At 46.1% G+C, this 24923-nt stretch overlaps 1 protein-coding gene across 2 annotated transcripts in view; it reads left to right on the forward strand.

The window, feature by feature from the left end:
- Positions 1 to 4223: 4223 nt before the first annotated feature.
- The window catches only part of syt1a (synaptotagmin Ia), a 311445-nt gene continuing 290745 nt past the window's right edge, over positions 4224 to 24923 (forward strand). The window contains exon 1 of one of the 2 annotated variants that reach the window (XM_069904366.1): positions 4224 to 4381. The gene's annotated coding sequence lies outside the window, so the exon portion shown is untranslated. The remainder of the gene's footprint in view (positions 4382 to 24923) is intronic. The other variant, XM_069904365.1, reaches the window with a different exon arrangement.

The following is a 24923-nucleotide window of genomic DNA, read 5'->3' on the forward strand; positions in this document are numbered from 1 at the left end:
AAGACTACGTAATCTTCTCTGGGGGAAAACAACTTTGCACGTCCATGTTCCAACGATCAATGCGAAATAGGAAATCAGATTTCCACATTACTGCGATACATTTCCTGGCTATTGACAATGAAATTTTAATAAATTTGGATTTATTTCTGGAGAAAGGGTTAGGTTGACATGAAGTAAGTTTATATAGTTTATAAGTTGTGGGCCGAAGGGCCTATACTGTTCTATGTTCTTCTAAATTCCAAAGAGTATAACCCTATCCTATCCAGTCTTTCTTCAAAGCATCATTCCTGCCCTATCAGAAATCATACTGCACTCCCTCAGCGTTGTCTTAAAGGAAGGTGCCGGGCAGGCTTTCTTTGGAGAGTGTAGGAGATGGAAGACAGAGGTCAGACCAGAGGGGGCCCTAGTAGTGCAGAATGACTCTTGAGACCAAGTGTTCCGTAAGGTGACCTCCCAATATGGGCTTGATTCCTCCATGAAGAACACACAGGCGGTGGGGCTGTTGGTGACTCAAGGCGAGGAAGCCACGTGGGCTGCTGCCGACCACGGTCAAGGGACTTGCGCCGGGCTGTGGACTGCTGGAGACTGGCTCAAGATTGACTGAAGGGATACCAGGTATTGGAAATGGGATGCGAGAGGGTGCTGAGGGCTTCCTGATTGTCTCTGTGTTTTGGATCTGAAGATCAGTTGCTGATGGTTTGGACTAAAGTGTGAGTTGGCTGCTAGAGTGCAGACACTCAGTGACTTTAGGGGTGGGACTGCCTTTTGCTTCTCTTTTTGACCGTAATGAACGCCGGACAATTTCTGCTGATGGTGAATCTTTGCCTGCCTTATGGCAGATGAAATTTTGTAATATCACATTTTCTTATTACATGACAATAAAATAATCTTGAATCTTGAATGTGGACGAGACCACATGATGAGTACCACGGATAGTGTGACAGATTGGCGGTGGAAATGAACTGCGGCTTTAAAAGGAAGGATGATCTGAGCCCCTGGATTGGGGGGAAGGATTCATGTTGCAGTTTCTGTGATTGCTTGGGAATGTTCCCCAAGTGGAGATGGAAGAACAGGCCAAAGTGTGAGGAAGGCAAAGGTCAGGAAAATGATAAATTCCAATGGAGGTGATGGAAATTACAGAGGAGGTACATTGAATGTAGAGTTGAAGGTGAGGACAAGGCTAGCCATATTTGTGTTTTGGCTGGGCACGTGACAGCACTCAGGAAGATGAGCATTTCCACCATTTTCTGTTCTTTGTCTCTATCCATCTTTATCTATACTCACAATTGTGTACAACTCACTCAGGCTCCTTCTCATCCAACGAAAACAAGCCCAGTCTCTCCTCAAAACTAAAGCTCTCCATCCCAGGAAATACCTGGTAAATCCTGCCTGTCCCCTCCCCAGTGCTGCCCCAGCCTCCCAGAGCTGCACCAGTCCTCCAGCCATGGCCTAACTGGAATAAGGATTGTCCCGTCAACTCCCCACTTCCTCCCACCTGCATTCACCTATCACCTGCCAGCCTGTGCTCCTCCTCTCTCCCCTCCCCCTCCTCCCTACCCCTTTTATTTGGGCATCAGCCCAAAGCATTGACTATCTACTACTTTCCGTGGATGCGGACCTGACCCATTGAGATCCTCCAGCACTGAGATGCCCCATCACCTCTATGTCCTGATGAAGACGCCATTCTGCATGTCTTCTTCATCACCTATCAAACCGTACGTTGACCTTCAGTGACCCTTAGACCCTTCTGTTGCTGACTATCCCAAGGGTATTAGGACCATTCCTTGTGTTGGTATTAGGACCATTCCTTGTGTTGGTATTAGGACCATTCCTTGTGTTGGTATTAGGACCATTCCTTGTGTTGGTATTAGGACCATTCCTTGTGTTGGTATTAGGACCATTCCTTGTGTTGGTATTAGGACCATTCCTTGTGTTGGTATTAGACCATTCCTTGTGTTGGTGTTAGGACCATTCCTTGTGTTGGTATTAGGACCATTCCTTGTGTTGGTATTAGGACCATTCCTTGTGTTGGTATTAGGACCATTCCTTGTGTTGGTATTAGGACCATTCCTTGTGTTGGTATTAGGACCATTCCTTGTGTTGGTATTAGGACCATTCCTTGTGTTGGTATTAGGACCATTCCTTGTGTTGGTATTAGGACCATTCCTTGTGTTGGTATTAGGACCATTCCTTGTGTTGGTATTAGACCATTCCTTGGTTTGGTATTAGGACCATTCCTTGTGTTGGTATTAGGACCATTCCTTGTGTTGGTATTAGGACCATTCCTTGTGTTGGTATTAGACCATTCCTTGTGTTGGTATTAGGACCATTCCTTGTGTTGGTATTAGGACCATTCCTTGTGTTGGTATTAGGACCATTCCTTGTGTTGGTATTAGGACCATTCCTTGTGTTGGTATTAGGACCATTCCTTGTGTTGGTATTAGACCATTCCTTGTGTTGGTGTTAGGACCATTCCTTGTGTTGGTATTAGGACCATTCCTTGTGTTGGTATTAGGACCATTCCTTGTGTTGGTATTAGGACCATTCCTTGTGTTGGTATTAGGACCATTCCTTGTGTTGGTATTAGGACCATTCCTTGTGTTGGTATTAGGACCATTCCTTGTGTTGGTATTAGGACCATTCCTTGTGTTGGTATTAGGACCATTCCTTGTGTTGGTATTAGGACCATTCCTTGTGTTGGTATTAGACCATTCCTTGGTTTGGTATTAGGACCATTCCTTGTGTTGGTATTAGGACCATTCCTTGTGTTGGTATTAGGACCATTCCTTGTGTTGGTATTAGACCATTCCTTGTGTTGGTATTAGGACCATTCCTTGTGTTGGTATTAGGACCATTCCTTGTGTTGGTATTAGGACCATTCCTTGTGTTGGTATTAGGACCATTCCTTGTGTTGGTATTAGGACCATTCCTTGTGTTGGTATTAGACCATTCCTTGTGTTGGTGTTAGGACCATTCCTTGTGTTGGTATTAGGACCATTCCTTGTGTTGGTATTAGGACCATTCCTTGTGTTGGTATTAGGACCATTCCTTGTGTTGGTATTAGGACCATTCCTTGTGTTGGTATTAGACCATTCCTTGGTTTGGTATTAGACCATTCCTTGTGTTTGTTCTTCCATTCATTCTCCTTGCCCAATCAGAGAGCACCACATCTCTTTGGTAATATTCCTCTTATCACTGTCATTAGAATTACAGCACAGAAACATGCCCTTCAGCCCTTCTAGTCTGTGCTGATCTATTATTCTGCCGAGCCCCATTGACCCAGTCCACAGCCATCTATACCCCTCTCATCCATGCACCTGTCCAAATTTTTCTTAAATGTCAAAATTGAGTCCACATTCACCACTTCATCTGGCAGCTCATTCCACACTCCCTCTACTCTCAAAGAAGTTCCCCCCTCATGTTCCCCTTAAACTTCTCCCCTTTCACCCTGAATCCACGTCCTCTAGTTCTTGGTTCACCCGACCTCAGTGGAACAATCTCACTTGGATTTATCTATACCCCTCATCATTTTGTATCCCTCCATCAAATCTCTCCTCATTCTCCGAAGTACCAGGTTTGACAGCTCTTGGCTTTACCCATTAGAATTTAGGAGAATGAGGGGGGGATCTCATTGAAACGTTTTGAAAGTTGGAAGGTGTGGACAGAGTAGATGTAGAAAGATTGGGGGGGGGGGGAGAAAGAGGGCACACTTCAGGATTGAAGGGTATCTACTTAGAACAGAGATGGGGAGGGATTTCTTCAGCCAGAGGGTGGTGAATCTGTGGAATTTGTTGCCACAGGTATACACACACACACAGGTGCACCTAACTCCATTTAGACACAGGTAGATACACTCATCTACGAACACAGACACACGCACCTGCTTCTACACCAGCTCCATTTACAGGCACACACACGCACCAATATACCCTTGCATACTGATGAATGCTCATGCACCCCACGGATACACAGTCATTCACAGCCCACCCACCATCACACGAACAAAGCCACATCCAAGCACCCTCCGCCTGCTGCCGACTTGGAGGGTCCGTGTTGGGGGCCACTTGCCGAAACTCTCCGCTGCGGGGACGGCGAGGGGAGTGAAGGCGCCCGCCTGCTCACTGTTCCCGAATGATGGATGCGAGGCAGCGCCTCGGCCGTGCCCAATCACAGCCGAGGAGTGGGTGATGCAGCGGCCCCTGAGTGGAGCGAGGGCTGCGGGCTGCAGTGTGAACCGGGGCTGCGCCCACCCCCACGCTCGCTATAAAGCCACTCGCACCCGGCAGGACGGCGCTCAACTCCCGGGCAGCCTTGGCCAGGTGAAGCGTGCGCCTGCCTCCCCTCGTTCAAAGTGGACAGCAGATCCAGGGCAGCATTGCAGGTGAGGGGTTGTCCTCTGGTGCGGGGCTCTGCCTTCGGTCGATGCTGCCGAGGCAGTTGGGACGCGTTTTCTGGGCTTCCGCGGGGTGCGTTCATTGGAGCCCCGTGTCTGACGGGGTGGGAGTGGGGAGGGAAGAGGGGGAGTGGGGAGGGAGGGAAGAGGGGGAGTGGGGAGGGAGGGAAGAGGGGGAGTGGGGAGGGAGGGAAGAGGGGGAGTGGGGAGGGAGGGAGGGGCGGGGAGGCTTCCTCGATGATAACCAGTCCATGTTTGCGATGGATGGTGGTGAGCCTGTCCTGGAGAATTCGCCCTCTCGGGTGTGCCGGAGAGACGATGCCCTGGGGTGTAAAGTTGGAGCGGAGAAGGCGGCTCGGACGATAGTGAACGGAGACCTGCAAGCGCTTCCTCGTTGCCCTCCTCTCCCATCTCTCGAGGAAGGATGTGCGACCTCTCCCCGAGAGCTGGGCGAGAGAGCGAGCTCTGGTCCACGAATCCTGGCCGCTCACTGGCTGGTGGTCCCGGCCAGATCGGGAGTCCCTGCCCATCACAAACCCGGGGAGAAAGCTCCATGCCCACTGCTCCCGTCGGAGGAGGAGATGTGTTGGGGGCGTGAGAGCCCATGGCTTCTGTTGTTGGCTTCCACCTGTTTCTAGTTGACCAAACCATGGGCATGAAACACGAAAGACCTCAGAGATCTCTACTTGCAGTTAAGACACCGGCTGGAGGACCCACCTCCGCCATTTGTGTTGACTGAAGCGATTGGAATGTAGAGCATGACCTCCCACTCCATGGGGTTGGTTCAATGTGTGAAGGTTCAAGAATGTCCTTCCTGGAGAACGTCTCTCGCTCACGTGTGGACCGGGAGCATTTTCCCTGCTCCAGTGTCTCTCGCACTGCACCGTTGGACCAAAGCAGCCTGTTGAACGAGCACCGGGTCCTCGTCAGGGGCTTGCAACAACAAGAAAAAGTTGAGACGAAATGTTAACTTCAAACTTTCATGAGCAGAAACTTGCATCAATTCATGGTCTGAGCGCTCGGCTGCTCTCGTGTGTGGGCAGCGTCTGTATATTTAAAAAATCTGCTATCCCACAGCCGGGCGTCACACGGGCTCGGCTCAGCGCAGGGAAGGAAGTCTCCGTGTTCTCCAAAAGGTTATTATTGCGTGACCACCGTCGACAAGGTGACGTCCAGATCGCCGCGGCGGCTCGAGTGATCCGCAGAAAACTGGCCATGCCGGGGCTCTCTCTGATGGGTTCGTCTCTCTCCGCTGGGAGAGTGAATGGGAGCTCGACCTTTCCCGCTTCCACGCGAAGTCGCACCCAAAGCGACCGATTCCTGCGGCCACACGCCAACCATCTCCAAACCCATCTCAGTAGATCATCCCTTCCCGTCTCCACCAGCTGCTGGATCTGTACCGGGTGCACCGACCTTCCGTTTGCTCTCTTGCCTGAAATAAAACCTCCAGATTGGGCAGGATGTTCAGCACAGGGCCTGGCCCAGCCCTGATCATCCCATTAAAGTCATGACCATTCCTGAGAACCAATCCCTGCTGGACTGTGCTCTACCACACCAATTCCCGCTGGGCTGAAATGTTCCTTGAACTTGAAGTGGTTAATCTATCCAAAAATCCTTTAGCCCATGATGTTGGCACATAACAAGATGCCAAATTAAACTAAATCTTTTCTGCTTGCACATGGTCAATAACCTTCTTACCTCCATGTTTGTGATTATCTAGAAGCCTCTTGTACACTTCTACTGAACCTGCTTCCAGCAGTATCCTAGTGGCTTGTTCTAGACCCCCCCCCCCCCCCCCCACATTCTGTGCTTGTTTAATAAAGATCCCGTGAAACCTCCTTAAACTCTTCCCCAACCTTCTACCCCACCATACAGTTCAGGCAGAATTCGGCAGTTCAGACAACATCTGTGTGGAGAGGCAGTCCGTCAACGATCAGGTCTGTCCCCTTCCTCAAAGCCAAGATAAAATGGGTAAAAATACATGTATTAAAAACATAATGGGATAAACATTCTGACAGCCTTCTCTATCAATGACTCTCCATATTTTTATAAACCTATTGGTTCTCCCCTCAGGCCCTTCTAGAGCAGTGGCTCTCAACCTTTTTCCATTCACATAACACTTTACATATTCCCTATGCCATTGGTGCTCAGTAATTAGTAAGGGATTGCTTAAGGTGGGATGTGGGTGAAAAGAAAAAGTTTGAAAACCACTGTTTTAATCGTCCCTCATTGACTCGTTATGTGCACGGTTTCAGAACTCCAAAGGAAATGGGCCAATGACAATTTTTCTCAAGCAAAATATTTCCGTTACAATTGGGTCTCGAGAAGTGATTCTCAACCTTCCCTTCCCACTCACATCCCACCTTAAGCAATCCGTTGCTAATCACAGACCACTGATGGCATCAGGATTACTTAAAGTGGAATGTGATTGAAAAGAAAAAGGTTAAGAATCATTGCTCTGGAGAAAACCACCAAGTTTGTCCCACCTCTTCTTCGCCCTCACACCCTCTAATCACTGGTTGGTAACTCACGCTGCCATGGCTGCCATGCCATGATCGAGTTGTTGCTGTGTACCAGAACAACATAGAAGGGCTGTTTCTCCAGCGGTTATTGTTTTGTGTTCTCACTCCACTTGCTTGCCATCTCGCCATAAATTGTGCTTGTTGGGCTGCGTCACTGTCTGGTATGGTGATGCAATACCCCTGAGCATAAAGCCCTCCAAAAGGTAGTGGACATAGCCCAGGTCATCACAGACAGGACCTTTCCCACCATCAAGAACATCTACAGGGAACGCTGCCTTCAGAGAACAACAGCAATCAAGAACCCCCATCACCTAGCACACGCTCTGTTCTCACTGCTGCTGTCAGGAATGAGGTCTCGGTGCCACGAGACTCACACCCCCAGGTTCAGGAACAGCTGCTCCCTAACAGCGAACTCAATCAGGGACTCAGTTAAGAACTCTTGTGCACTTTATTGATTTTCTTTTTGTTCTCTCTGTAATGCACAGTCAGTTTGTTTACATTCATCATCTGTTTGCAGCTTTTTGTTTACGTGTGTACACTGTGTAATTTATTTTTGCATGACCAGTTAATAGTAATTCTGCTGCACCCACAGGTAAAAAAGAATCTCGGGTCTGCATGTGATGTATGCACTCTGACAATGAATCTGAATTGAATATATGCTCTCAAATTAATATTTGTTGCCTTATTTTGCACATGGATGTTTGCTGCTCCAGTAGTGTGCTCCTCCTTCATATAATGTGCATCTAGAATCTATTTTAATCTAAATTTTTCCACCCTCTTAAAGTTCAGATTGATTGTTAGGGTACGTACATGACATCACATACAACCCTGAGATTCTTTCTCCTGTGGGCCAGACAGAATTTCGACTTATCGATAGTGCAAAAAAAAACTACTCGAGAAATGATATGTGCACAAAAGGGAGAAATGTAAACAAGGAGGAAGTTCAAACTGATAGTGCAATACAGAGAGAAAAAAATCAATAAAGTACAAAAGAAAGTCCTTAAATGAGTCCCTGATTGAGTTTGTTGTTGAGGAGTCTGATGGTGGAGGGGGAGCAGCTGTTCCTGAACCTGGTGGTGCGAGTCTTGTGGGGCCTAGACTTCTTTCCTGATGGCAGCAGCGAGAATAAGCGTGGGCTGGGTGGTGAGAGTCTGATGATTGCTGCTGCTCTCCGACGGCAGCGTTCCCCGTAGATGTTCTCGATGGTGGGGAGGTTTTACCTGTGAGATCCTGGCTGTGTCCACTACCTATTCCAGAGCTTTTAGCTCAGTGACCTTTTGGATTATGTCAAGTTATTTGTGTATAGTCAGATGATAATAAACCTGAAAATGCACTCAGACTGGAGAGGGATCGAGGAATCAAAGCTTAATGAAATACAATGTTGGAAAGTGTACAGAGTGAAAATTCAAAATCTGGAGGTGCAAAGAGACTTGTGAGTCCTTATGTGGGATACACCAAAGGTTGACCTCCAGGTTGAGTTGGTGGTGAAGAAAGTGAATCCAATGTTGGCGTCCTATCCAGAGGGATAGGGTACAAGAGCAGGGACGTGATGTTGAGGCTTTATAAGGCACTGTTGAGTGCTCCCTTAGAGTACGGGGTACAATTTGGGGCTCCTTATATAAGACAGGATGTGTTGGCTTTAGAGTGGATTCAAAGCAGATTTCCAAGAATGATTCCTGGAATGGAGGGATTAGCATATGAGGAATGTTTGACACCTCTTTGACTGGATGCCCCAGGATAGATCTTTAGAGATGTTGACACCCAGGAATTTGAACTTCTTTACCCTCTCCACTGCTGACCCCTTGACGAGGACTTATTCGTGTTCTCCTGATTTTTTTTTTCTCTCTTCCTTGGTTTTGCTAACATTGAGTGCAAGCCTGACTTCCTCCAGCAGATTTTTCTTTTTGCAATTTGTGTCAGGCCAGAGGCTGTGAAAATAAGGCAGGAACTATTACATCCAGAATAGAATTGGGGAAAAATTTCCTCTGTTGGAAATGATTAGACATGAAACTTGTTTCAACCTGTGTTCAACGTAGTTAAGAAGCTGGACAAATGTGAGAAAGGGAGAGAGAAACTTCTGTCGATGGACAGATGATCTGATGCTGTGTCGTCAGCAATACTTCATGGTATGTGGCCAAAAATTGCCAGCTTCAAATAATTGCATCGACTGCATGTAGTATTCTTGCACGAGGTAGAAAAGTATATATTTTGTGCACAGAGGCAAACATCGTCATCTATTTTGGGCAGGATGTTGCAAGGGACATAGTTTGGGCAACCTATGGATGCACTGTAGTTGATGTCTATATTGATCTTGAGTGGAGCAAGAAATGTAAAACTATTTCTGAAGATTTTCTTTTATTTAAAATGGCTGTTCCAGATAAGGTTCAAAGGTCCAGAGCATTTGTGAAAGGTTGTCTAAATACCATAACACATAGAAGTAGACTGCTGGTTCTCAACCTTTTTCTTTCCATTCACACACCACCTGAACTCATCCCTACACCATCGTTGCTCTGTGATCAGTAAGGGATTGCTTAATTGGTATGTGGGTGGGAAGAAAAAGTTTGAAAACCACTTTTAATTGTCTCTAACTGACTCGTTATGTGCATGGTTTCATAACTCCAAAGGAAATGGGCCAATGACAACTTTTCTCAAGCAAAATATTTCAGTAACAATTGGGTCCAGAGCAGTGGTTCTCAACCTTCCCTTCCCACCCACATCCCACCTTCAGCAATCCCTTACTAATCACAGAGCACCGATGGTCGGATTACTTAAAGTGGGATGCGAGTGGAAAGAAAAAGGTTGAGAACCACTGAAATAGACTCTTCAACCCTTTGAGACTCGCCATTTTAATATTTTAAATTTTCAATTGTTTTAAAATATAGACATACAGCACAGTAACAGGCCCTGGGTCACCCAATTATATCCAGTTGACCGACAATCCCCAACCATTGCAGACATGAAGAGAACATACAAACTCCTTACACACAGTGCGGGATTAGGACCTGGGTTTACTGGTACTGAAACAGTGGGTTAACTGTGCTGCCTGTTTAATCATGAGCTGATCTATTTGCTCACTCAGCCCCACTCCCCTTGTCTTTTGGTGCCCTATCTAATCAAGAACCCATCAATCTCTGCCTTAAATATACCCAATGACCCGGGCTCCACAACCATCTGTGGCAACAAATTCCACAGATTCACCACCCTCTGACTGATGAAATTCCTCAGCATTGCTGTTCTAAGTGGATGTCCTTCAATCCTGAAGTTGTGTCCTCTTGTCCAAGACTCTTCCCCCCGTGGGAAACAACCTTTCTACATTGACTCTGTCCACTCCTTTCAACATTCAAAATGCCTGGTTTTCTGTGGCAGTTGAATGCAGGAGAGATTGGCTCTGTATATCTGCTTGTGACTGTGCATCTATTGGGGTCCTCCAAAGGGTTGTGAATACAGCTCCACGCCTCTACATCCTGCCTTGTCTGGCTGGCTGGCTTTGACAAATGAGCCATTAAAGCTTTATCAAATTTCAGCTGCTGAGAATCTTATTTCATTTGTTCCCTTGTTATTGTTCAATCTTGTTTTTACTTCTGAGAGCAATTTGGCCTTTAGAACACTATGATTCAATTTCTCAAGCTTTAAGCTTCAATGAGTGCACTCCACCTCATTGAGAAGGCAAAGAGTGAGTGAGGGTCAAACACGATGGGGTGCAGATGCTGTGACTAGTTTTTAAAAAAAAACTGGAATACTGGAGAAACTCAGCAGGTCTTTTCGGCATCAATGGGAGACAAAGATGTATTGCCAACATTTCGGGCTTGAGCTCTTGAAACCATAGAACACAGAAAATAGGCCATTTGGCCCTTCTAGTTGGTGCCAAAACATTATGCTACTGGTCTCACTGACCTGCACCCACTCCATAACCTTCCAGACCAGAACTGTACACAATATTCCAAATTTGGCCTCCCCAATATCTTGTACAATCTCACAGTAACATCCCAACTCCTGTACTCAATACTTTGATTTATGAAAGCCATGATGCCAAAAAACTTTCTTTACAACTCTGTGCACCTGTGATACCACTTTCAGGGAATTGTGTATCTGTATTCCCAGATCCTTTTGTTCCTCTGCACTCCTCAGTGCCCCATTTACTATGAATGTCCTACCTTAGTTTATCCTTCCAAAATGCAACTCTTCACACCTGTCTGCATTAAATTCATCTGCCATTTTCTGGCCCATTTTTTCAGTTGGCCCAATTCCCTCCGCAAGCTTTGAAAGCCTTCTTTGCTGTCCATAACACCTCTAATCTTGATGTCATCAGGAAACTTGCTGATCCAATTTCTCACGTTATCATACAGAAAATAAACAACAATTGTCCCAGCACCAATCCCTGAGGCACACCACTAATCACAGGCCTCCAATCTGAAAAGCAATCATCCACTACCATTCTCTGACTTCAGCCAATTTTGAATCCAGTTTATACCCTCTCCATGGATACCTAGTGTCTGAACCTTTTGAACTAGGATTCCATGTGGGACCTTGTCAAAGGCCTTACTGAAGTCCATGCAGACAACATCCTCAGCCTTTCCTTTATCTACTTTCTTGGAAACCTCAAAACTATAAGATTCGTTAAATATGACCTACCATGCACAAAGCCATGTATCAGTCCATGGCTGTCCAAATACTTGTAAATCCGTCCTCTCAGAGCACCCCTCAATAATTTACCTACTACTGACGTCGGGCTCACTGGCTTGCATTTTCTGATTAAATTTTTTAACTACAGTCACAGCATCTACACCCCATCATGTTTGAGCTTCATTCACTCTTTGCCTTCTCAATGAGGTGGAGTGCACTCATTGGAGCTTCAACAATGGAATAATATGATCTACCCTCCAATCCTCTGGCACCTCACCCATGGCTAAGGACATTTTAAATACTTCTGCCAGGGACCCTGTAATTTCTACTCTAGTCTCCCTCAAGGTCCAAGGGAATATCATGTCAGGCCAGGGGGATTTATCTACCTTTATTCACTGTAAGGCAGCAAGCTGCCTTACAGTTCCCTTCCTTCTGCACTACGCCAGCTTCCTGAGTAAATACTGATGCAATAAAAACTGTTTAAGATCTTCCCCATCTCGTAAGGCTCCACACACAGATGGCCACTATGATCTTCTAGGGGATCAATTTTGTCCCTTACTATCGTTTTACTCTTAATGTACTTGTAGAAACCCTTTGGGTTTACCTTCACATTATCTGCCAAGGTAACCTCGTTTTCTTTTTGCCTTCCTGATTTCTTTGAGTATTTTCTATTCTCTTCTAGCACCTCATTTGCTCCTTCTTGCCTCTACCTGCTATACACCTCTCTCCTCTTCTTAACCAGATGGCCAATATCCCTTGAAAGCCAAGGTTCCCTATGCCCATTAACTTTGCATTTAATGCTGACAGGAACATGCAAGTGAAAATCAGAAAAGGTAGAAGCGGATGTTTCAGAAAGTCTCAGAATTCAAACAACAGGGGAGGAATCCAGACCAACAAAAGGTGTTAATTGGATCTGATAATGGACTAGGTAGAATTGATTATGTTTGTGCGAAAGGAGACTGGGAAAGACAAAGGGGGAAGACAGGGATGGGGGCAGTTAACAAAAGCCAGAGAAGTTGATACTAATGCCATCCGGTTGGGGGTCTCCAGTCAGAAGATGATGTGCTGTTCATCCAATTTATGGGTGGTCTCAGTCTGTCCATGCATGAGACCATGGACAGACAGGGATGGAGAATTGAAATGGACGGCCACTGGGAGATCCACACTTGCAGGAGAAAGAGTGGAGGTGCTCAATGGAATGATCTCACAGTCAGCGTCCAGTCTCTCCGATGTAGAGACCACAACAGGACCACCGGATGCAGCAGATGCCCCTGCAGATTCTCAAGTGAAATGTTTCTTGGGACTGCTTGAGCCCCCAAATGGTGCTGAAGGAGGAGGTGTGGGTGCAAGTAGAACATCTCTTGTGGTCACAGGAATAGGTCCCAAGAGGATGATTGGTTGTTGGGGGGGGGGGGGGGGTGGGGGGAATGATTGGACAAGAGAGTCACAGAGGGAGTGGTCCCTGCAGAAGGAGGAGAGGAGAGAGGAATGTGTCAAGTGGTGGGATTACATTGTAGGTGGTGGAAATGGCAGAGGAGGATGTGTTGGACGTGAAGACTGGTGACGTAGTAGGTGAGGACTGAGGATTCCTGTCCTTGTATGTGGGAGTGGAGAGGGCCAGGGCAAATGTGCGGGTAATGGAGGATATGGGGCTGAGTGCTGAGCTGATGGTCATGAAAGGAAAGCAACATTGTTTGAAGAAGGAGGACATTTCTGATGATCTGGTATAGAAGTCCCCGTCCTGGATGCAGATGTGATGGAGGAGGAGGAATTGAAAGAATGGAATAGAATCCTTGCGGGGTCAGGGTGGGAAGAGGTGTAATCAAGGTAGCTATGGGAGTTGCTGGTTTAAAGGAAATGTGAGATGGAGACAGATCAAGGAAAAGGAGAGTGTTGCTAAAGATGGACCAAGTGAATTTGAAATCTGGGTGGGTCAGTGAGTGTGTGCAGCTAAGGGGGTTCCCTGACCGGAAGGTTTGATAAAGAGCATGTACCTTCGAGCACGTCGAAAGAACCAAAGACTTTGATCCAAACCAAGTCTTTTATTAACCAAAAGACTGGAGCATATCACATGTAGGTTGACCAGTCTAGAATGACCTGGTCTGGCTAGGAGTAATCCTTTAAGACCTGCCAGTAGGTGTGGCTACACTCTCAGCCAATCAGTCATCGTACACTACAATCTGTACATATACACATTTGGTGATAGAATCTGTACTATCACAACCTTCTACCATGTAGGACAGTTGTGCAGGTGTCTACAGTAGAGGGCAAGTGGCTTGAAGGAGATTCTTTTCCCACCCAGAGCAAGTGAATCAGAATGAACATGTCATGAAATTTGTTGTTTTGCAGTAGCAATCACAGGTGCAAAAATCGCTGTGAATCACATTTTTAAAAATAAAATTGGTGAAAAAGTGAGGCAGTGTCTGTAGTTCATTGTCCGATCAGAAATCCGATGGTAGAAGGGAAGAAGTGGTTTCTCTACCAGTGTTCGTCTTCAAGCTCCTGTACCTTCCTGATGGTAGCAGAGTGAAGAGGGCATGGTCTGGATGGTGGGGGTCCTTGAGGATAGAGGATGCTTTCTTGTAGATGTAGTGAAATCTGGTGCTCACGATGGTGCTGGCCGTTCACAACTCTCTGTAGCCTTTTCCTGTCCTGTGTGTTGGCACCTCCGCACTAGACAGTGATGCAACAAGTCATCAGGTGATGCAACCTGTAGAAAATTGCAAGAGTCTTTGGTGACAACACAAATCTTCTCAAACTCTAAATGAATCTGGAATGCGCTGGTAGTTTATGGAGGTGTGGATGGAGTAGATGTGTGGTAGCCTGTGCCAAATTCACCACCCAATGCAGTTGGTCTTTGGTGGAGCTGTTCCGGTCCTACATGGGATGTGCCCTGATCAAGGCCAGGGAACAGGACCTACTTCTCCAGAGTTGAACAGCCTCTTGTCTGGTCATTCTGATTTCTTTTCTAGCCTTTTATGCTAGTTAGTGCTTTGGTGGAATCCTCTTATTTGTTTTGAAGCTATTCTGAGCCAGTCAGTGTTGAAGGGATTTAATTTTCCAACACCGGACAACTCCCATCTGATTCAGTTTCTGCCTGCCCTCTACCTGCTTGTTTTCTCATTTCCTCTCAAACATCTCCTCCCCACCCCCCCTAGTAATGTCCGCCCTGGCCCGTCGTCGCTCCGCCCTGGCCCGTCGTCGCTCCGCCCTGGCCCGTCGTCGCTCCGCCCTGGCCCGTCGTCGCTCCGCCCTGGCCCGTCGTCGCTCCGCCCTGGCCCGTCGTCGCTCCGCCCTGGCCCGTCGTCGCTCCGCCCTGGCCCGTCGTCGCTCCGCCCTGGCCCGTCGTCGCTCCGCCCTGGCCCGTCGTCGCTCCGCCCTGGCCCGTCGTCGCTCCGCCCTGGCCCGTCGTCGCTCCGCCCTGGCCCGTCGTCGCTCCGCCCTGGCCCGTCGTCGCTCCGCCCTGGCCCGTCGTCGCTCCGCCCTGGCCTTCTCCCATCTGGCCCTTTCTTGTTGTTGACATGCATCATGGTAACAGTCTCTTTTGGCCCACAATGTGCTCTTCCTATGCCACACCATTAACCTACAACCCCTGTGCCCCCCATATGTTTTGAAGGGTGGGAGGAAACCAGAGCACTCGGAGTAAACCCAGGTAGAAATGGGGAGAACATACAATGCCAGATTCGAACCACTGGCGCTGTAATAACGTGGCACCAATCACAATGCTATCTCTGCCACCCTTGGCTTTTCTTTGCCTCTCTCTCTCACCATGTCTGGCATAGGCCAATCTACTGCCCCTACTCATCATGCTTCACCTTCCCCTGATTCGCCAATCCTACATGTACTCCTCCCACCTTCTCCTCTTTATACTGGCTTCTCCACATCTCCAGTCTCCAACATTTCGGCCTGAAATGTTGACCATTCCTTTTCTCCCACGGATGCTGCCCGACCTGTTCAGTTCCTCCAGCAGATTGTCTTTGGCTTTAGATTCCAGCAACTGCCATCTCCTGGGTGATTTCACCTTGATGTGACCAGCAACCAATCCCTCTTAGCTCCTCCCCTTTCCATGCTATCTCCGCTTTCACCTTTAATCTTGAAAGGGACCCAATTTGAAATGTTGACTGTCCATTTCTCTCAAAGGACGCTACACGAATTCCTTCAAGCTCCTCTGTGAGTTCAAGAACACTTGTCCCTCACAGAGAGTGAAGATGGTAGATCTGGTGAACGTTGGTGAGGGCATCTGTGCATCCACCCCCTACCCTTTTGGGAGCACTTTTCCCCATCCCCTCTACTTCTACCACACAAACCACATTTCGTTTAACACCTTGTGTTGACAAGACAAGAGGCCGAGAGTATGCTGGGTTTAATAAGATGGGGTATGAGTTCAGGAGTCCGTGAGGTGATGTTGCAGATCAACAAATCTCTGGTGAGACTACACTGGAGTATTGTGTTTAGTTCTGGTCACCTCATTACAGGAAGGATGTAGAAGGTATGGAGAGGGTGCAGAGGAGATTTACCAGGATGTTGCCTGGATTGGAAAATGTTTCTTACGAGGCAAGGTTAGCAGAGTTGAGACTTTTGTCTTTGGAGCAAAGATGGACGAGGAGTGACAAGATTCTTGAGAGGCATAGATAACAGCCAGAACCTTTATCCCAGGGGAGGAATAGCAAATGCCAGAGGACATCTGTACAAAGTGAAAGGAGGAAAAATTAGAGGAGACATCAGGGGTGCATGCAGGTACTCCCTGACATTCGTCTGTGTTCCATCTTGGCTGACCAGTCGTATCTCTGAATGGATGCATGTCGGAATTGCCTGGTATTCCTGTTTTAATTTATCAGATGCAAAAGGGCAGCCACTGAGAACATCTCACGAGAGGCGTTATTTTCCACAGGTCTGATTTTTCACCATAACCACGTAAATTTTGTACATTTTCTTTCAGTTTGGTGCTCCTTTTGCAGTGATGCCAAGGAAGCGTGCTTTGTCAGACCCAATGCCGTTTTTGGGTGATTTGGAAGATGTGCATAGATTGCGGTCGCTGGGGAAGGAGAGAGAGACATTGAAGAGGGAGAGAGCGACCGCAATCTGAGCATGCTTTCCAAATTGCCATGAAGGTTGTGAGGTGACGCTGCTGCCCCAGTTACCTGGCGCCACTTTGGGCTCCCGACAGGAGCAAGGGCATCGGGCTCCCAGAAGGGTCATGGGCGACTACTACCTGTTCAGTATTTATATTAAAACAAATTTGGTTGAATGTGCAGATAGATGTAAATTGTATAGGTCGTATGTTGTAGTGCCTGAAATCTTTTGCTGGGGAGGTGGTGGAGGCTGGTACAATAGGGGAATTTAAGAGACTCTCAGGCACATGGATGAAAGAAAAGTAAAGGGTTATGAGGTAGGAAGGGTTTCATTTTTTTGGTAGGACTATATAGATCAGCACGACATTGTGGGGCGAAAGGCCTGTAATGTGCAGTAATGTGATCTGTTCTGCACTGATTTTGGAGGACTGAGCATATTGACCAAGTAATTTTGAGAGAAACACTGGAACTAAACAGATCAATCTATTGATGGCCCTATCCTCTGTCTTGCCCATTCCCTGAAAATGACATGTCTCTGTTTGCATGGAATGAATCCAAGGATCGATTCGCAGCGTGGCAGAGAGGCGGTGGTGTCCTTGATGGGGGGTGGGGGCTGGTTACAGGATCTCCTCTGTAATCTTGGCTCTTGACTTTCTTTGCCAATACATTCCTGTGCTCTTCCCCTTGAGGTCTGAGCAACTCTGCCAATGTCCTCACCCAGAGGTGTTTGTAATTTCTTAAATGATGTGTCGCTGATTCTCGTACATCTGCATTTATTTTTTCTAGAGGTGTACTTTTGTTCAAATTGCCATGCAATGTTGGAATGGTTCACGGCATGGATTATATGGTCAATTTTTTTACTTTTCTCTCTTCTGGTTTTTTGTTTTTTCAATATAATTTTTTTTTCAATATATTCAAAGGCAAAAATAAAATTCTGTTAATGAGTTTGTTTACTGTATCCAGCTGTATCCGTGTTATGCATCAATCTTTTTTCTATATGTAGGTATTAAATAAAAGCAATAAAAATGTTGGAAGAAATGATGTGAAGAATTAAGAAGTGAACAAGAGCACAAAAAAATCAGACTTTTAGATTTGTTGTTAGAGTACATGCGTAACATCACATGCAACCCTAATTTCTCCTTTCCTGCGGTCCAGGAAGAATTACCAATTGTTGGTAGTGCAATAAACTGTACTCAATGTACACATTTGAGCCAATATGTGGGTGGTTCAGTTAGCGCGACGCTGTTACAGCGCCAGTGACCGGGGTTCAAATCCCGTGCTGTCTCTAGAAAGTCTGTATGTTCTCTCAGTGTCTGTGGGTTTTCTCTGGGGGCTCTGGTTTCCTCCCACTGTTCAAAATATACCATGGCTTGTCGGTCAATTGGGCAGCTCAGGATTGTGGGCCGAAAAGGCACGTTACAGTGCTGCATGTCTAAATTTAAATAAAGAAATATAAACAAACTGTGCAAGACAGGAAAAAAAATCAATAAAGTGCACAAGTCCGAGTCCTTAAATGAGTACCTGGTTGAGCTTGTCATTGAGGAGTCTGATGGTGGAGGGGGAGCAGCTGTTCCTGAACCTGGGGGTGTGAGTCTTGAATGGACTCCTTCCTCAAAAGATGAATGCCTAAAGGAGAATTCAAAAATCAACACGAGCAAGGGGGTTTATTCAGGACTCCGCTTGACTGATGCAGCAGAACGACCAAGAAGGTTTCTGCTGAGGTACAGAATTGTTCAACTGGTGATTAAGCTTTTGATACAATCATGCTGCAAGATGTGACCAACTAAACCTCTTCAAATGCAACATTTTGCAATGGCAAGTCCATGCGACCTCATCAATGTGTTTGGATGCTGGGTTGAAATAATGTTTATTGAAACCAGTCACAATAGTACCTTGCATTGTGAGCTACTTGAAAGGTGAACTCGCCCCATTAAGGACATCAACAAAAGGTGGTGCCTCAAGAAAGCAGTTCTCTGGGGGTGCCCAAATTTAGAGAGATCCTGGAAAGACATTTTACAAACACTCATCAACAATTCGTAAGATTAATTTAGTACTTTGTCCGTTAATTGCTCTGTTTGGTTTTTCTTGTGACCATATGAACCAATGTCGGCATATCAGGAAAACGTTTTAGCTTTGACCAGTAAAACTAGCTGGTCCCACTGACCTCCTCTCATTCCCTAACCCTCCAGACCCCTCCTATCCATGTATTTATCCAATTTATTTTTAAAACTCAAGATTGAATCTGCATTCACTACATCAGACGGCAGCTCATTCCGCACTCCCCACCTCTCCCTGAGTGGAAAACTTTCCCCTAATGTTTCCCTTGTACCTCTCCCCTTTCAGCCTAAAGCTATGACCTCTCGTATTTATCTCCCCCAATCTAAGTGGAAACATCCTACTCACATCTACTCTGTCTATACCCCTCATAATCTTATAAACGTCTATCAAGTCTCCCTTCATTCTTCTTTATTCTAAGGAGTATAGTCCTAACCTGTTTAATCTTTCCCAGTCACTCAACTCCTGAAGACCCAGCAACACCTTAGTAATCCTTGCTTAGAGGGAGGGAGTCATTTTAGATGTTCTTTTCATTTTATTTGGCTTAACTAAGCAAACAGGTTTAACGTGGTTTTACAGATCAATTCAAATGATTGTTTCTTGCGTTTATTGTGGAATTCTTGATTTACTTTCATTTTTTGAGTCTACAAATGATTTATGTGCTTTTCTAAAACTCAGTATATAAGCTTATGTTGAACTCAATAAAAATAATTTAAAAAGGAAGCAGCTTCTATACTCAAGGACCCCCACCACTCAGGCTGTGCCCTCTTCACTCTGCTACCGTCGGGGAAAAGGTCCGGGAGCCTGAAGATGAGCACTCAGCGGCACAAAAGCAGCTTCTTCCCCTCTGCCATCAGATTTCAGAACAGACAATGAACCACAGTCACCTCCTCACTTTCTCTCTTGTACAATCATTTTTCTTTAAACCGTGTATTTATGGAAGTAGAATCTATAGCAATGTTTGCACTTGTAATGCACTTGTAATGCACTTGTATTGCTGTTCATGACGATAAACCTGATTTTGATTCTGAACCTGTACTTTATATTTGCAATGCTACAACCTGCACGTTTGCTTAATTATTCCACTAGATGCTGTATTTGAGTGCGGATTGACCAGCCTGGGTAGCGCACCAAAAGAAACTTTCACTGTATCTTGGTCATGCGACAATAAACAAGAGGCAAAAAGAAAATCGGGCTCTTGAATGAAACCCTCAAACAATGATTTCTGAGTGAACAATTTGAAAATCAACTCTGGATTTGATTGGTCAACAGCAAGGTGGTTCATTCAGAACTCATTGAGTGGGAGAATGGATCAGCTCGCGATGGAATGGCGGAGCAGGCTGGATGAGCTGAATAACCTATTTCTGCTCCTCTGTCTTGTGGTCGAACCCATCTTGGCTGATGCATGAGAACAGGTGCAGACACACTGTTCATGAAGCGAGTACCTTTAACATGAATAATTACAAGATTGTTGCTGATGTTCTCAATCCTGTTTAAATTTTTTTTAACAACTTGGAATTGACAAATTGACGTTGTGTTTCAGCACTCAGATTCACTTTTTTCCTTTTTCAATATTTTATGTTCCATTTCCTGGCATCTTGGAGGGAGGAGGGGATGGGTGGGGTTGGGGGGGGGAGGGGGAGGAAAGAGAAATATCTTTGCAGATTATTTTTCATGGACATTTTCAGCAAGCCTGCTCACTCTTGGAAACACCAGGCTCCTGAACTCGTGTGATGGTTGATATTTAACCTTAAACCGAAAATGGGGCCATCAAATCTCAGCTGAAAAGCCACAGGGAGCTCACGCATAAAGGTGGAGAGAGCAAATTCTATAATACAGGATGTACCTGCTCATTTCTGATCGATGGTTTCCAGCATTTGGATCTACTACTCTGTCTGTAATAAAGTGTCTGAGTAGGTCATTTAGCCATTCAAGGTTTCTTTTAATGTCATGTAATAATACATTAAAATGTAATACGCATTATGTACTTCAACTTCTGCCTGTCATAAGGCAAACAAAGAGTTGCCATTAGTGCAGATAACAATAGGAGAAAGGGATGCAAAAGAGAGTCCCTTCAGAGACATTGAGTGTCTGGATTTGCCTCCTGCACTTGGGCAGCCTCCCAGACTCCAGCTTAAACCATCGGCAATACAAGCTCCAGGTCCAAACCTCCCATACGACCAGGAATCCTTTGGGAACCCTTCTTACCCTCGGCACCCTTTTGAATCCAGATTCTGCTGCCTATTTCCATGAGGCAGTCACCCGCAGACTGTGAGAGTCCTTTGACTGCAAGTCACCCGCAGCCTGTGTGGGTCCTTCATCCGCTGAGCCCCTCTCTAGTCCACTGCTGTGGTCACCTTCCCTGTAGGGTCATCTCTCATGCTTTTTCCCCAACGGGGGTTGTCATCCCATTTCTGGTACCCAGAGCAGATCCACTCCTATCCTGAAGTCTGCCACCCCCCGTGGAACGTGGCACAATGCAGGTGCTGCTATCTTGGGCCTAGTGAAGGCAAAAAAAAAAAAATTTAAATGCAGTTGGCTCCTCTAACAGGCCACTTAAAACCTGTGTGGAGACTTTGGCATCAGACCCAGGCGGTAGGACCTTGCGAAGCAGTGCTCTGTCTCCACTCTCCTGGGTCCACAGCAGTGGCACCACTGCCATTTTTCTTCTTGACCCCTTATTCTGGACTTCCCTGACATCTGGAACATTCTAATCTGTCTTGACCTGTCAGAATCTTGTCACTAAGTTCACCTCTTATTCTACTAAATTATATATGTGGTTATCAAAGTAAGGAAACCAGCAGTTTCTTTTAATTTCCTTCCAAGCATGGTCCAAACAAACAAGCTACTGATATAGTTGACTAGGTATCCAACACCTGGAAGATTTTCCTCACAGTTCAGATGCAAAGAAACAGAACCCATTTATTTTAAAAAGGCTGATTTTCTTTGTTTCAACATGAAAGAGAAATTGTGCTTGAGAGTGGAGGTGTGGCCGATGCAATGTGGGAAGCCAATCTGTGCACCGTAAGCTCCTACAAATAGCTTTGGGATAATGAGCAGATTGGCTGTTCTCTGCTGTTGGTCATGGGATAATTGCGGACCATTGTCTATTGATCCATGATTCCCCACAGTAAGCTGAAGCAACTGCTTAAAAACATGGTTGGCTGCTGTAATGTAGCAGGCAATCTGCGCCCAGCGAGTTCCCACCAATCAGTTGTCGAGCTGATAACCTGCAAAATGAAAGAGTTACAGTTGCATCGATTTCTCCAGTTTCTGCTCGCCCACTCCCCATTCTCCCTCCCTTTGCTGTGCCATACCTGCACCTCACCACCATTCCGGGCCCCAAACAGTCCTTTCAAGTGAAGCAACACTTCACGTGTATCTGCAGGAGTGCTCCACTGGGCCCAGACTGGGAGATGACGGTTGAGGCTGCCTCATTAAATCTATTTAAAATTTGGTTAGATAAATTTTTACATGATAGAGGAATTAGGGGATATAGGGAGAAGGCAGGTAGGTCATAAATTAGATCAGCCATGATCGTACTGAATGGCGGAGCAGGCTCGATGGGCCATTTTTGGCCTACTCGTGTTCCTACTTCCTATGTTCCTAGATCACTTCGCTGAGCACCTTCACTCCATGTGCATTAATGACAAGGACCTCCCTGTGGGCAACCATTTCAATTTTGTGCCTCACTCCCACACTGATAACATTTTGTGTGGGATCATACTGTGCACATTGGCCGCCACATTTCTGGCATCATTTACACCAACAACTCACTTCCAAAAATGCTTGGTTGCCAACAAGACTCCTTGGGATGTTCTGGAAGAAGGTTCCTTTACCTTCTGTTGCTCTCTGTTTGAGAAGAACATTTCTGCATTGCTGGTGAGTCCTTTACGTTTACCTGGGGTAGTAGGGAAAGCTTTGCTTTAACATGCCGGAAGAGCTTAAGATCTTCCACGATAATGCAGAGTTTTCTAAAGCTTTAACGATAACTAGAGACGATTAGACAGCAGGGCTGAGATGATAATGCCTCCGTTGGTAACCAGCCAGTGAAATCCATTGGGGTCAGTTAAATGGAAGGTAGTTTGATTCAAGTGAAACTGTCCTGACATAATTTTACTCGCTGCTCTCAATGTAGCCGCTTTAACCTTCAGGTGAAGAGGTGAGGCTAGTGGCAAAATATACCTCTGTTGTCTCTGTCCCTTCCCTTCCTGCCTCCCCCCTCCCTGTCCTCATTGCTATCTTCCCTCTCCTCTCTGTTCACCTAAATTTAATTTTAGACATAGAGCACGGTAACAGGCCATTTCAGCCCACAAGCCCATGATGCTCAATTTACACCCCATTAACCTACACCACCGGTACATTTTGGACAGTGGGAGGAAACCGGAGCCATGAAAAAAACCCGCGCAGACATTGGGAGAACGTATAAACTCCTTACAGACCGTGCTGGATTCACATCCCGGTCCAGATCACTGGCACTGTGAAGGTGTTGCACGAACAGCTGCGCCAACCGTGCTGCCCGAAATATTATTATCACCTGATTATACAAGTACACCATTCTTCGGTCCTCAGTGCAACACGCAGACACACATATAGGCATAACACACATGCAGACAATACAAAAATATGCAGGACAAATATTCAGGTGTACAAATAAAGAAATAAATATTGTTTTATGAATATGAGAGTCTCTGAGGGTTAGTGTCAGCAGTTCCTTTGGTCGTTCAGCGTTCTCACTGCCCGTGGGAAGAAGCTGATCCTCAGCCTGGTGGCGCTGGCTCTGATCCTCCTGTATCTCTCCCCCAACGGGAATAGCTGAAAGATGCTGTGTGTGGGGTGGAAGGGGTACTCGATGATTTTGTAAGCCTTCTTCAAACGGTCCAGGTAGATCACGTCAATGGGGAAGGGGGAGAGAAATCCCAGTAATCCTCTCTGCCGCTCTTTGGTCGTGAGGATTGATCTCCAATGCCACGCTCTACAGCATCTGTCTCCCACTGTGAAGCAGCTGGCCAGAATGCTCTTGATGTACCTCTTGTATGTTGACGTGAGGGTGGCCGGAAGCCTTGCCTCCCTCATTCTTCTCAAGAAGTGCAGTCGCTGTTGCGCCTTCCTGAGATGTTGAGTGTCCAGGATGGGTCACTAGTTAAGTGAATGTCAAAGAACTTGTTTCTCTCCACTATGTGTTGTGGAGGTTGGTCATTCCTGGCCCTCCTGAAGTCCACATCCAAAACATGATGATAAACTCACAATGACCTGAAACGTGAACTGTTTTTCTCCCACGGATGCTGCTCGGCCTGCCGATTGTTTCAGGTTTCAGCATGTTCAGTCTCTGCTCTCATGAGCATATATTTACTTTTTTTGGGGGCTAATCCAAATGTTTGGATATGTCACCCACTTTGCAGATGCATATATTTTCTTGTGCAAAATAGTTTAGAACATAGAACAGAGTGAAACACAAAAGTCTGCAGTCGCTGTGATTGTAGTCAAAACCTAGAAATGCTGGAGGAACCCGGCATAAAACAGTAGAGGCCCTTCAGCCCATGATGTTGTAGCTACCTACATAAACCTACTCCATGTCAATCTAACCCTTTTCTCGCTCGCATCCAGAACCATCCTTTTCTTGCATCCTTGTGACTGCCTGAGAAATCTTTTCCATTCATTTATTTATTTATTTTTAATTTGCATTTTTGAATTTTTTTTTTTAATTTAGACCTACAGCTCATTAACAGGTCATTTCAGCCCACGATTCTGTGCCACCCAGAATCTCCAACCACTGGTACATTTTGAAGAGTGGGAGGAAACCAGAGCCCCTGGGTAAAACCCACACAGACATGGTGAGAACATACAAACTTCTTGTAGAAAGCGCGGGATTTGAACCCTTTCCCTGATCATTGACATTGTAATAGCCTCCACCCCCAGCAGGGCATTCCATCACTTTATATTTAAAAAAATCTCCCCCCACTTCCCTAAACTTTCCTCCACTCAGATGTTCTCTGCTTTGGGCCATCTGCCCTGGGGGGTGGGGGGAGGTGTCGGCTGTCCACTCTATCTATTTTCGGTGTCTTTTGTGCATATTACAGGTTGTATTACATATATTATATGTAATTATATCACATATTTACATACAGTATATGTCATTATATTGTCACATATATTTTGTACACATCTATTAGCTGCCTCTCGTCCTCCATCACTCTAAAGAGAAGCCCTAGATCGGTTGACCTTTCCACATCAGACGTTCTCCAATTCGGGCAACAT

The sequence above is a fragment of the Narcine bancroftii genome, chromosome 11 (assembly GCF_036971445.1).
Source record: "Narcine bancroftii isolate sNarBan1 chromosome 11, sNarBan1.hap1, whole genome shotgun sequence".
Classification (NCBI taxonomy): Eukaryota; Metazoa; Chordata; class Chondrichthyes; order Torpediniformes; family Narcinidae; genus Narcine; species Narcine bancroftii.